The following is a 10567-nucleotide window of genomic DNA, read 5'->3' on the forward strand; positions in this document are numbered from 1 at the left end:
GCAGATTCCTTGGAGGGACAGTGCTCCTTTAGTTCCCAATCCCCTTATTGATGTCCCATTTGAATGTATCGAGCTCAACTTAGTGGGACCCCTACAATCCTCAGTTAGAGGACACAAATATATATTAGTCTTAGTTGATTATGCTACCCAATTTCCCGAAGCTGTTCCTCTGCACACAGCTACATCAAAAAGCCATCACAAGGGAATTGGTAGGAGTCTTTGTGCGAACCAAGGGATACCCTTTCACTCGGAGATGTTCAGGGAAACGGACAAGTTACTTAAGATAAAGCATTTTAAGACCTTGGTGTATCATCCTCAAACTGATGGTCTAGTAGAGCAGTTTAACCAGACCCTCAAACAGATGCTACGTAAGGTGGTCAAAGAGGATGGAAGAAACTGGGATCAGCTCCTCCCCCTCATCCTTTTTGCATATCGGGAAGTCCCACAAGACTATACAGGGTTTTCACCATTTGAATTATTGTATGGACGGCAACCCCGGGGCATATTGGATATTCTAAAGGAAGCTGGAAGTAGGAGGCCCTCCCTTCCACAAATATATTGAAATAAATTGCGCATTTACGCAATAGATTTGTGAAGATTCGACCCATTTTAAAAATTCACATGAAGAATGCGCAAATAGCTCAGGCCCACTCTTATGACCGTGGCAATGTCTCTGTGGGAGTTCCGCCCAGGAGATCAGATCATGGTACTAGTTTTTACCTCCCACTACAAATTACTGGCCCATTGGCAAGACCTGTACAAAGTTAAGGAGAGAAAGGGGCTCGTCGATTATTTGGTGAAACAATCCGATTGCTGACCAAGCAAACGGATATATCATGTGAACCCCCATTCACTCTTTGCTCACAAAACAGACCTTAACTTTGGCCCTAATATGACCGCCAACCAGCAATGGGAGCTGGAAGAAATTATTCTGTCTGAGGTAGTGAGTAAGAAACCTAGATGGACCTCCCTGGTTGCGAATGACATTGTGACAGAGCCTGGGGTGACCGTCCAAGAATGCCCACATCGACTTCTCAAGGCAAAAAGAGCAGAAGTGGAGCTAGAGATCAGGCATATGTTGGAAATAGGTATGATAGAGGAGAGTCATAGTTCCTGACCCAGCCCTATTATCTTGGTCCCTAAGCCTGACGGGAGTTGTAGGTTTTGCAATGACTTCTGGCAGCTTAATCAAGTCTCCCAATGCACCCTTGACTAATCTTACAAAGAAGAGTGCCCTAAACAATGTGGCATAGGATGCTAACACAAAAACTGCATTTGGTGACTTAAAACAGGCCCTTACATTGGCACCAATCTTAAAAGCTCCTTACGTTTCTTTAACTTTTCATCCTTTAGACAGATGCTTCGGACACAAGTCTTCATGCCGTGCTGAGCCAAAGTGTCGAAGATGTTGAACACTCTGTCATGTTCCTGAGCTGAAAACTGCTGGAGCAAGAAACCAGGTATGCAGCAGTGGAACAGGAAGCCTTGGCGATCAAATGGGCGACTATGCAGCTGAGGTATTATGTTTTGGGCCGCAAGTTAACCCAGGTTACAGATCATGCACCTTTACAGTGGATGGCTTTACACAAGGAGATGAACCTGCAGGTCACAAGGTGGTTTTTAGACCTGCAGCCTTACAAGTTTTTGGTTGTTTATTGCTGGGCTAATGGGGAGGGCCGTGTCACACATGGGTGGCAGCTGAAGGGCCCAAAAGAAGGTAATTCCATGTATGACCAGGAAGTGGCAGAGTGCACTGATGCTTTCTCTTCTTTCCCTGAAGAACAATCATGGGAAAATCCACCTGGGACTAATGACGTCACTTCCGGCTCTGGGCACGTTGATGTCACTTCCAGTTCCAGACATGATGACATCACTTCCAGTTTCGGGCCCAATGACATCACTTCTGGCTCCTCTCCAGATTACATCATCACCTCTGTCCAGCTTTAAAACTGCAATATTCCTTCTGTTACCTCAGTCTGTTTTGGACTCTTGTCTGTAAAGACCTATTGCTCAGTTTTTGCCTTTTTTTCAGGCAAACTTTCAAGTACAGTATACCAGGTGGCTGCCCCAAACCATTTTGTTGTGTCAAGGCATATCATTTCACAATGATTAAAGACATTTGGGGTCTAGACATGACAACTATATTGATAGATTTGGTCACTGTGAAAAGTTAGATTTCAGTTTTATGCTTTTTGTGGTGTAATTCCTCTTCAGAGAATCCATGGCTACCGCTGGTTTGACTTTGTGTTGAATAAAGCCGCTTGTTGCTCACGGAGTCCTGAATGAAGCACATTACCTGCAATGTGAGGGAGCGTCAATTACAGCACTATGGCCATGTGGTGTGATTCCTCGAGGGTGATTAGGCTCGCAGGATCCTCATTGTTGAAGACCCGAGTGCCTGGACCAGGCAAAAGGGACACACACATATCACCTGGCTGCAACAGATAGAGGGTCATTTCCGGAGGGTGGAACTGGACTGTGTGTCTGCCTAGGGGGTTGCCAACCAGGATCCTGAACTGTTTTGTCGTGTGGTGGGTGCGGCAACGTGCTGTACCAGTGGATGCTCCTTAGCCTGACCTGACCTAACCTGCAGTGTAAGGAAAAAATAAATGATTGGGAAATTCTGAACTTTTTGTCATGTCTCTTGTCTTTTCTCTCCTGTAAATGATGACCTAGAAGCTATTAATAAATAATGTTAATTATTTGTGAAATGATGAGTGGTTTATTATGGTACTTCGTGAGGATAGTTTAAACAGATGTAGCCCCCAAAGAATTATAGTGCTGTCAAGTGTCAGATCCCTGTCCCTTTAACAGACTTTGCTAAAATTGCGGGTTTGTACAATAAGATAAACTTAATTTTTTATTAACCAATTGGGCAACTGTAACCAATTACCTGCTGTAATTTGGAACATACAACTGCTTCCTGGGAAGAGAGAGAGTGCATCCATCAAATGGGATGTGGACCTCCACAAACACAAAGTATAAGAGAAAGAGTGAGCATGAGTGCAACAAAAGGACAGGTAGAGTTCCTGCACTCATCCAGAAGAGAAAGTATTAGAAGGAAAAAGGGAGAGAGATATTTAAGCCAAGTTGGTAATAATTGGAAGTATGTAATTTCAAAAGATAGGTAACTAATTAAGTAAATTGAAGACTATTAGTAAAACACACTTTTGAATATATATTAGCCAGTGTGTGTAAGTATGGTGGTGAGTTTTATTTGCCTTTGCATGTTGTAGTGCTGTTGGATGCTTGTTGGACACTCTTAGTGTTACACTTGATAAGACAAATTGTATGGTCATCAAGCAAGAAATAAAAGTAAGTCTGATTGTGCATCAGTTTGCTGAGCTCTTCTTGCCATTTGGGAGGAATGCTATTAGCAGACTACAGTAATCCCTCCTCGATCGCCAGGGTTGCGTTCCAGAACCCCCCACGAAAGGTGAAAATCCGTGAAGTAGAAACCATATGTTTATATGGTTTTTTTAATATTGTCATGCTTGGGTCACAGATTTGCACAGAAACACAGGAGGTTGTAGAGAGACAGGAACTTTATTCAAACACTGCAAACAAACATTTGTCTCTTTTTCAAAAGTTTAAACTGTGCTCCATGACAAGACAGAGATGACAGTTCCGTCTAACAATTAAAAGAATGCAAACATATCTTCCTCTTCAAAGGAGTGCACGTCAGGAGCAGAGAATGTCAGAGAGAGAGAGACAAGCAAACAATCAGAAATCAATAGGTGTTTTTTGGGCTTTTAAGTACGCGAAGCACCTCCGGACAAAGCAGCTGTTAGGAAGGGAGCAATGTAAAGGTAGTCTTTTGGCATTTTTCAGAGGAGCGTCCGTATCGTCTAGGGGTGCGAACAGCCCCCCTGCTCACACCCCCTCCGTCAGGAGCAGAGAATGTCAGAGAGAGTGAGAGAGATAGAGAAAAACAAACAATTAAAAATCAATACGTGCCCTTCGAGCTTTTAAGTATGCGAAGCACCGTGCAGGAAGCATGCTGCTTGACAAATTGTTGCAAGAAAGGGAGCAACGTGAAGATAATCTTTCAGCATTTTTAGACGAGCGTCCGTATCGTCTAGGGGTGCGAACAGCCCCCCTGCTCACACCCCCTCCGTCAGGAGCAGAGAATGTCAGAACAAGAGAGAGAGAGGGAGGAAAGCAAACAATCAAAAATCAATATGTGCTGTTTGATCTTTTAAGTATGCGAAGCACCATGCAGGAAGCATATCGCTTGACAAAGCAGCCACATTTAAGCCCAGCAAAGAAGAGAGCAATGTGAAGGTAATCTTTCAGTGTTTTTTGAGGAGCGGCTGTATCCTCTAGGGGTGCGAACAGCCTCTGTGCTCACAATATATTTCAGGAGATTTATTTAATAGGTAATACGCGCTCTGGTTGGGTAGCTTCTCAGCCATCTGCCAATAGCGTCCCTTGTATGAAATCAACTGGGCAAACCAACTGAGGAAGCATGTACCAGAAATTAAAAGACCCATTGTCCGCAGAAATCCGCGAACCAGCAAAAAATCCATGATATATATTTAAATATGCTTACATATAAAATCCGCGATAGAGTGAAGCCACGAAAGTCGAAGCGTGATATAGCAAGGGATTACTGTGCCACAAATGCAGAACTGATTTCAGAAAGGATTGTTTCACCACATAAAGTTTTTACATTTTAACTTTACTGAAGAAATGTTTTTTTGTTTTAGTTTATATTTTCTCAGTTCAACGAAGAGATCACCCCACTCCCAGGCAGTGTTACAGGCCAGCAGCATGTGATGGGATGTGTGTTCATTCGGGCATTGTCTGTTTGGGCCCAAAAATATGTTTGTATATTAGTGGCAAAGGCTGTATGTCAAGTCAATATAGAACTTATTTTACTTATAGCACTTGTTATATTTCAGGGAGGACTGATAATTACATCTTACAGGCATAAACATTTTTCATTATAAGTAAAACCTGGTAATTAATTAATTAAAGTTGTATAAAGAATCAGAGAAATTGCTTTAGAGTAGTGATATGACAGGTGGATGTTGTGTTGTGTTTAAAATTATGCGTTACTAACTCTAGTTTAGTTAAACAAGGGACAACATCAAGGCAAAGCTCTGTCTTATATATATAGATAGTATACATTATATATAATATATCAACTATACAGATGTAATGGTATAGAGATGTGTGTCCAGTCTCTCAGTGCAATCTAATTGGTCAGTTTGCCTTTGGTGTTATTGGACAGTTTGCCTTTGTTGATGTGATTGAAAGAAGAAATGTGAGTGTAAGACATACAAGGAAGAGTAAAGGAGCCATGCTAAGAGCTGCAAAGATGGCAAGCATAAAAGCCATCAGAAGGTGTGCAAGGTACCTCGAAAATAATGACAAAGAGTCTGAGAAGCAGGCTTTAGAGAAACACGCTTGAGAGAGGGAGGACTGGACAAGAGAGGTTCAGACACACGCAAATACAGAGGGAAGGAGCTGAAATTACACACGAGATATCAAATATTTTTAAATTAATTCTATTACCTGTCATTCATATATATATATATATATATATATATGGATATATACTGTATATACAGTATATATATACTGTATATATGCAGTTGGAGATCCATGAAGGGAGAAAAATCGAATCACGTATCATAAAATAGTTTTATTCCTGAGCTTTCAACCCCTATCAGGGGTCTTCATCAGAGGATAATGCTTAGACTTACAAGAATCAAAGGCAATATATAGCAACACATTCAGTCGGGGGTGCAGGTGACTAAGTCAGTATGATCGGGGGGGGGGGTTGTATAGTTTAATTATTGTGTACATGTCCTTCTTAAGTTGGCATATGCTGGATTTATGTCCAAGTGTCTGTTGATGGCGTTTTCATCTGATAGCCAAGACTCAGCCAACTCTCTGGCACTTTTAGTACTGGCCTTAAATTTTACTTTTACGTTGTCCCAGTTGAATGTGTGTCCTGTTGATTTAGTATGTGCATATATCAAAGATAGTGCGTCCTTTCTTCTGACGGCGTTGCGATGTTCCTGTACACGTGTTGAAATTCTTTTTGATGTTTGTCCTATGTATACCGCTGAGCAAGAATTGCATGGAATACTATAAACTGCGTTTCGTGTTTCGGCTGTCGATTTCTTGTTTTTAGCATTAAACAGGACAATGCGCAGATCGTTCGTGGGTTTATGTGCTATTCTGATGCCCCACTTGGTCAGGGTGCGTGCCGTGCCTTCTGACACATTATGGTGATACGGGAGTGAATGCCAGGTGGGGTGGGGGTTCTGATTTAAGTCGATTGTATTCTGATTCCTTTGGCGTCTGCTGTGTAGACTCCGATTAATGAATGTTTTTGAGTATCCGTTCGAGGTGAAAAGTTGGAAGAGATAGTGTCTCTCATTCATTTTTGTTTCCTTGGTATTACAATGCGTGTGGACTCGTTTAAATAGGGTTTTCACGCAGCTCTGTTTATGAGATACTGGGTGGTTGCTGGCGAAAATAATGACAAAGAGTCTGAGAAGCAGGCTTTAGAGAAACACGCTTGAGAGAGGGAGGACTGGTCAAGAGAGGTTCAGACACACGCAAATACAGAGGGAAGGAGCTGAAATTACACACGAGATATCAAATATTTTTAAATTAATTCTATTACCTGTCATTCATACTGTATATATATATATATACACATACATACATACATACATACACATAGATAGATAGATAGATAGATAGATAGATAGATAGATAGATAGATAGATAGATAGATAGATAGATAGATAGATAGATAGATAGATAGATAGATAGATAGATAGATAGATAGATAGATCTTTATTGCCATTGTCACTTTTACAAAGGAACAACGAAATTGAAGGTGCAATCGACTCAGTGTGAGGAATAAGAGTTAAAATGACAAAAAGACAAAAAGACAGAATATAATAACAAACCGAATAGTAATAAATATACAAATTGCACTTGTTGACCTAAGGTATATATTGCACATTGGAAGAATAATATGGAGCAGTTTTATTTTGAGTTCAGGGCCATGATTGCTTTCAGATAAAAGCTGTTTTTAAGGCGGTTTGTCCTAGTTTTCATAGCTCTGTATCTCTTGCCCGATGGCAAAAGCTGGAAGAGGCAATGACCGGGATGTGATGAGTCCTGTGAAATGTCTATTGCTTTTTTGTGGCTTCGGGAGGTGTAGATTTGTTCCAGAGTGGGGAGGGTACAACCAATTGTTCTCTCCGCTATCCTGACGACCCTGTGTAGCGCTTTCTTTTCTGAGGAAGTGCAGCTGCCGTACCACACACACAGTCCGTACATAAGCACACTCTCAATGGAACAATGATAAAAAGCAAGGAGCAGATTTTTTGGGAGGTGGTTCTTTCTGAGAATTCTCAGAAAATACAGTCTCTGCTGCGCCTTCTTTAGCAGCTCCTTGGTGTTGGCTCTCCAGGTCAGGTCATCCTCCAGCTCCATACCCAGAAACCTGAACACCGGGACCCTCTCCACAAAGGCCCCGCCAATGATGAGTGGCTGGATGTCAGTTTTGTTTTTCCTAAAGTCAATAACAAGCTCCTTTGTTTTTTTGTTGTTGAGGAGCTGGTTATTGACTGTGCACCACTCTGACAGTCGCTCCACCTCGTCCCTGTATGCTAGCTCACCCTCCTTGCCCGATATGAGTCCGACCACCGTCGTGTCATCCTCAAACTTTATAATCTTGTTGCTATGGTGAGTGGGGACACAGTCATATGTGTAGAGGGTGTTGAGGAGCGGGCTGAGCACACAACCCTGCGGCGTCCCAGTGTTGAGACTGAGAGCAGTGGATGTGTGGAGACCCAGCCTGACCCTCTGGGAGCAACCCGACAGGAAGTCCAGTATCCAACTGCAGGTGAGTGATGGAAGTCCCAGATCTGCCAGTTTGGACACCAGTCATTGTGGGAGGATGGTGTTAAACGCCGAGCTGAAGTCTACAAAGAGCAGTCTGGCGTAACTCCCCTGCTGCTCCAGGTGGGTCAGGGCAGCATGAAGGGCTGTGGCCACAGCATCCTCCGTGGATCTCTTTGCTTTGTAAGCAAATTGAAATGGGTCCAGGTCTGCTGGCAGGCAGGTGATGATATGACTCCGCACCAGTTTCTCAAAGCACTTCATGATGACAGATGTGAGTGCCACTGGGCGGAAATCATTCAGACTGTTCGTGTTGGATTTTTTTGGCAGCGGAACAATGATTGAGGACTTGAGGCAGGATGGGACAAGGTGAAACGCAAAAATAACCGGACTGGGCATGGGGCTTTCCTGGAAAACCGTCTGGAGGTTGACCAAACATGAATCATAGAACTATATCCCCTCCTACACGCCCTCTTAAACCGCCTACCGACTAGGTATATGAATAGTCCAGTCAGTATTTGCACAACAATCGCTACACGAGTTGCTGCTATAATATCGTATAAAAAAATTGAACAGCGATTCAACATCAAATTTCTCGCGAAATTGAACAAAACCACCACAGAAACTTATGAAATGATAAAAACAGTGTACGGTGATAACAGTTTGTCTTGCACACAAGTTTCTGAGTGGCACAAACATTTCAAGGAAGGGCAAGAAAATGTGGAAGATGTTCAACGCCCAGGTCGAGAGGGGGGTGGGTTCTTCACCAAGACAACACCCCCACACACAATGCTTTTTCCGTAAAGCAGTTTTTGATTGACAAAAAAATTCATGTCCTCTATCATCCTCCCTATTTGCCCGATTTAGCTCTCTGTGATTTTTACTTGTTCCCGAAAATCAACAGTGACCTGAAGGGAAAACATTTTTCTTCAATGGATGAAGTGAAGACAGAAACTGAAAGCCAGTGTAAGAGCCTCAAGCAAGAAGACTTCCAGCACTCTTTCAATCAATGGAAGATACATATGGAGCAGTGCAGAGATTAGGAGGGGGAGTATATAGAAGGTGACAATGTTTAGAATGCTGTAATTCATCAATACATTTTTTTTTTTACCAATCCGGTTATTTTTTGTCTCACCTCGTATATATAGTTCTCTTTCAATTCATTCGTTATTACTAAACCTTTTTTTTATTTAGGTATCTTGGTATTCATGGTTGGTAGAAATCTATCATCCATTGAATTTGCTCTTTCTTGTTAGGACAACTAAGCTAATTAAATTACTAGTGTATTTACTAATAAAGGGAAAAAATGAAACAGGCAATGATAATTTTAGTCTACCTTTGTAGATGCTAAAGGCAGGAAGAGATACCCAGGGTCTTTTCCCAGATTTCAATTAGGCAGCAGCAAAAAGGCACTCAGAAGCAAAAGGGTGTTACACAAAACCTAACATTTTAGAAATGTCACCTGGTGACGATCATATTTGTTGTATAATCCATCAATTTGATCCAATCCATTAAAGGGGGATACAGCCTGGGTGTACAAAACAAATAGCATTAAGTTAAACTTGGTTAAAATGTGTAAAAGGATTCAAAATACATAATTTCAGAATTGCTGTTAATTCTTTGGAATTCAAATAAAATTATATTTACAAAACAGAATGAGTGTCATAACACTGAAATCCTACCTATTTTAGATCAGGCCATCCCTTGAAACTGAGCCACTGTCCATGAAGAAAACCGGTAAGGAGTGTCTGTATAAGTCAGATGTTAATAATGAAAGACATGCAGACCTTTTTGACTGTGACTGGATAAAACATTAACATAACCATTTTACTCTACACGTGTACCTTCACCTTCATGGGATGCATGTGAAATCCTACTGCATTGCTTGTATTCAGTGTAAGAGTTAATAAACCTACCACACTTTTAGTGAAGTAGCTTTATTTTTAATTTAAATATAAGTACATTTAGATATGTCAGCAAAAAAGAAGTTTTCAGAATAAAATGCTACACAGTGTATACTAGCAGTCCAGTATTAGTATGAGTCTCGGTGTACAAATGAAACAAATCATATATATCTAAAAATTTGTTTTTGAAGTTTTGTCTTATTACATTTTCTGTTTAAGACTATCAAAGTATACTGGAATGCATTATGTACAAGTGTTTTATTGAAGTTTACAATAAATGGTATAATATGCTTTAACACTTGAGTAACTGTATTTTCCAGCATTGCTTGGGTTTTATTTCAAAATTGTGCTGTAAATTTTACTATACACTCACCTGGTTAAGCAACATACAGTTGTACATGAGAGCAACAGTTTGACCTGTGATATCTGGCTCCTAAAGACTCACAAAGAACTCTAGCCACTTGAAATGGAAAAGGGTAATTTTACAGGATGAAATTATTTTATGGTATACATTCATATTCTACTTTATGACATCCCATTTAGATCAACATCAAATTTCTCGCGAAATTGAACAAAACAGCCACAGAAATGGTCAAAAAAAAAAACACTCAATATGCTCAATAGCAGAAACTCAATGGTGTTATATTTATCAAACCTTCCTTCTCTCAATAATACATTGACATGTCATACAGTCTATACTAGCCAACCCGCGGCGTAGCATACGCCACATAATTATGTATTGATGGGTGAACACTTCCTGAACGACACAGTTGTCCAAATGGGGTGGT

Source organism: Erpetoichthys calabaricus, chromosome 5 (genome assembly GCF_900747795.2).
Source record: "Erpetoichthys calabaricus chromosome 5, fErpCal1.3, whole genome shotgun sequence".
Classification (NCBI taxonomy): domain Eukaryota; kingdom Metazoa; phylum Chordata; class Cladistia; order Polypteriformes; family Polypteridae; genus Erpetoichthys; species Erpetoichthys calabaricus.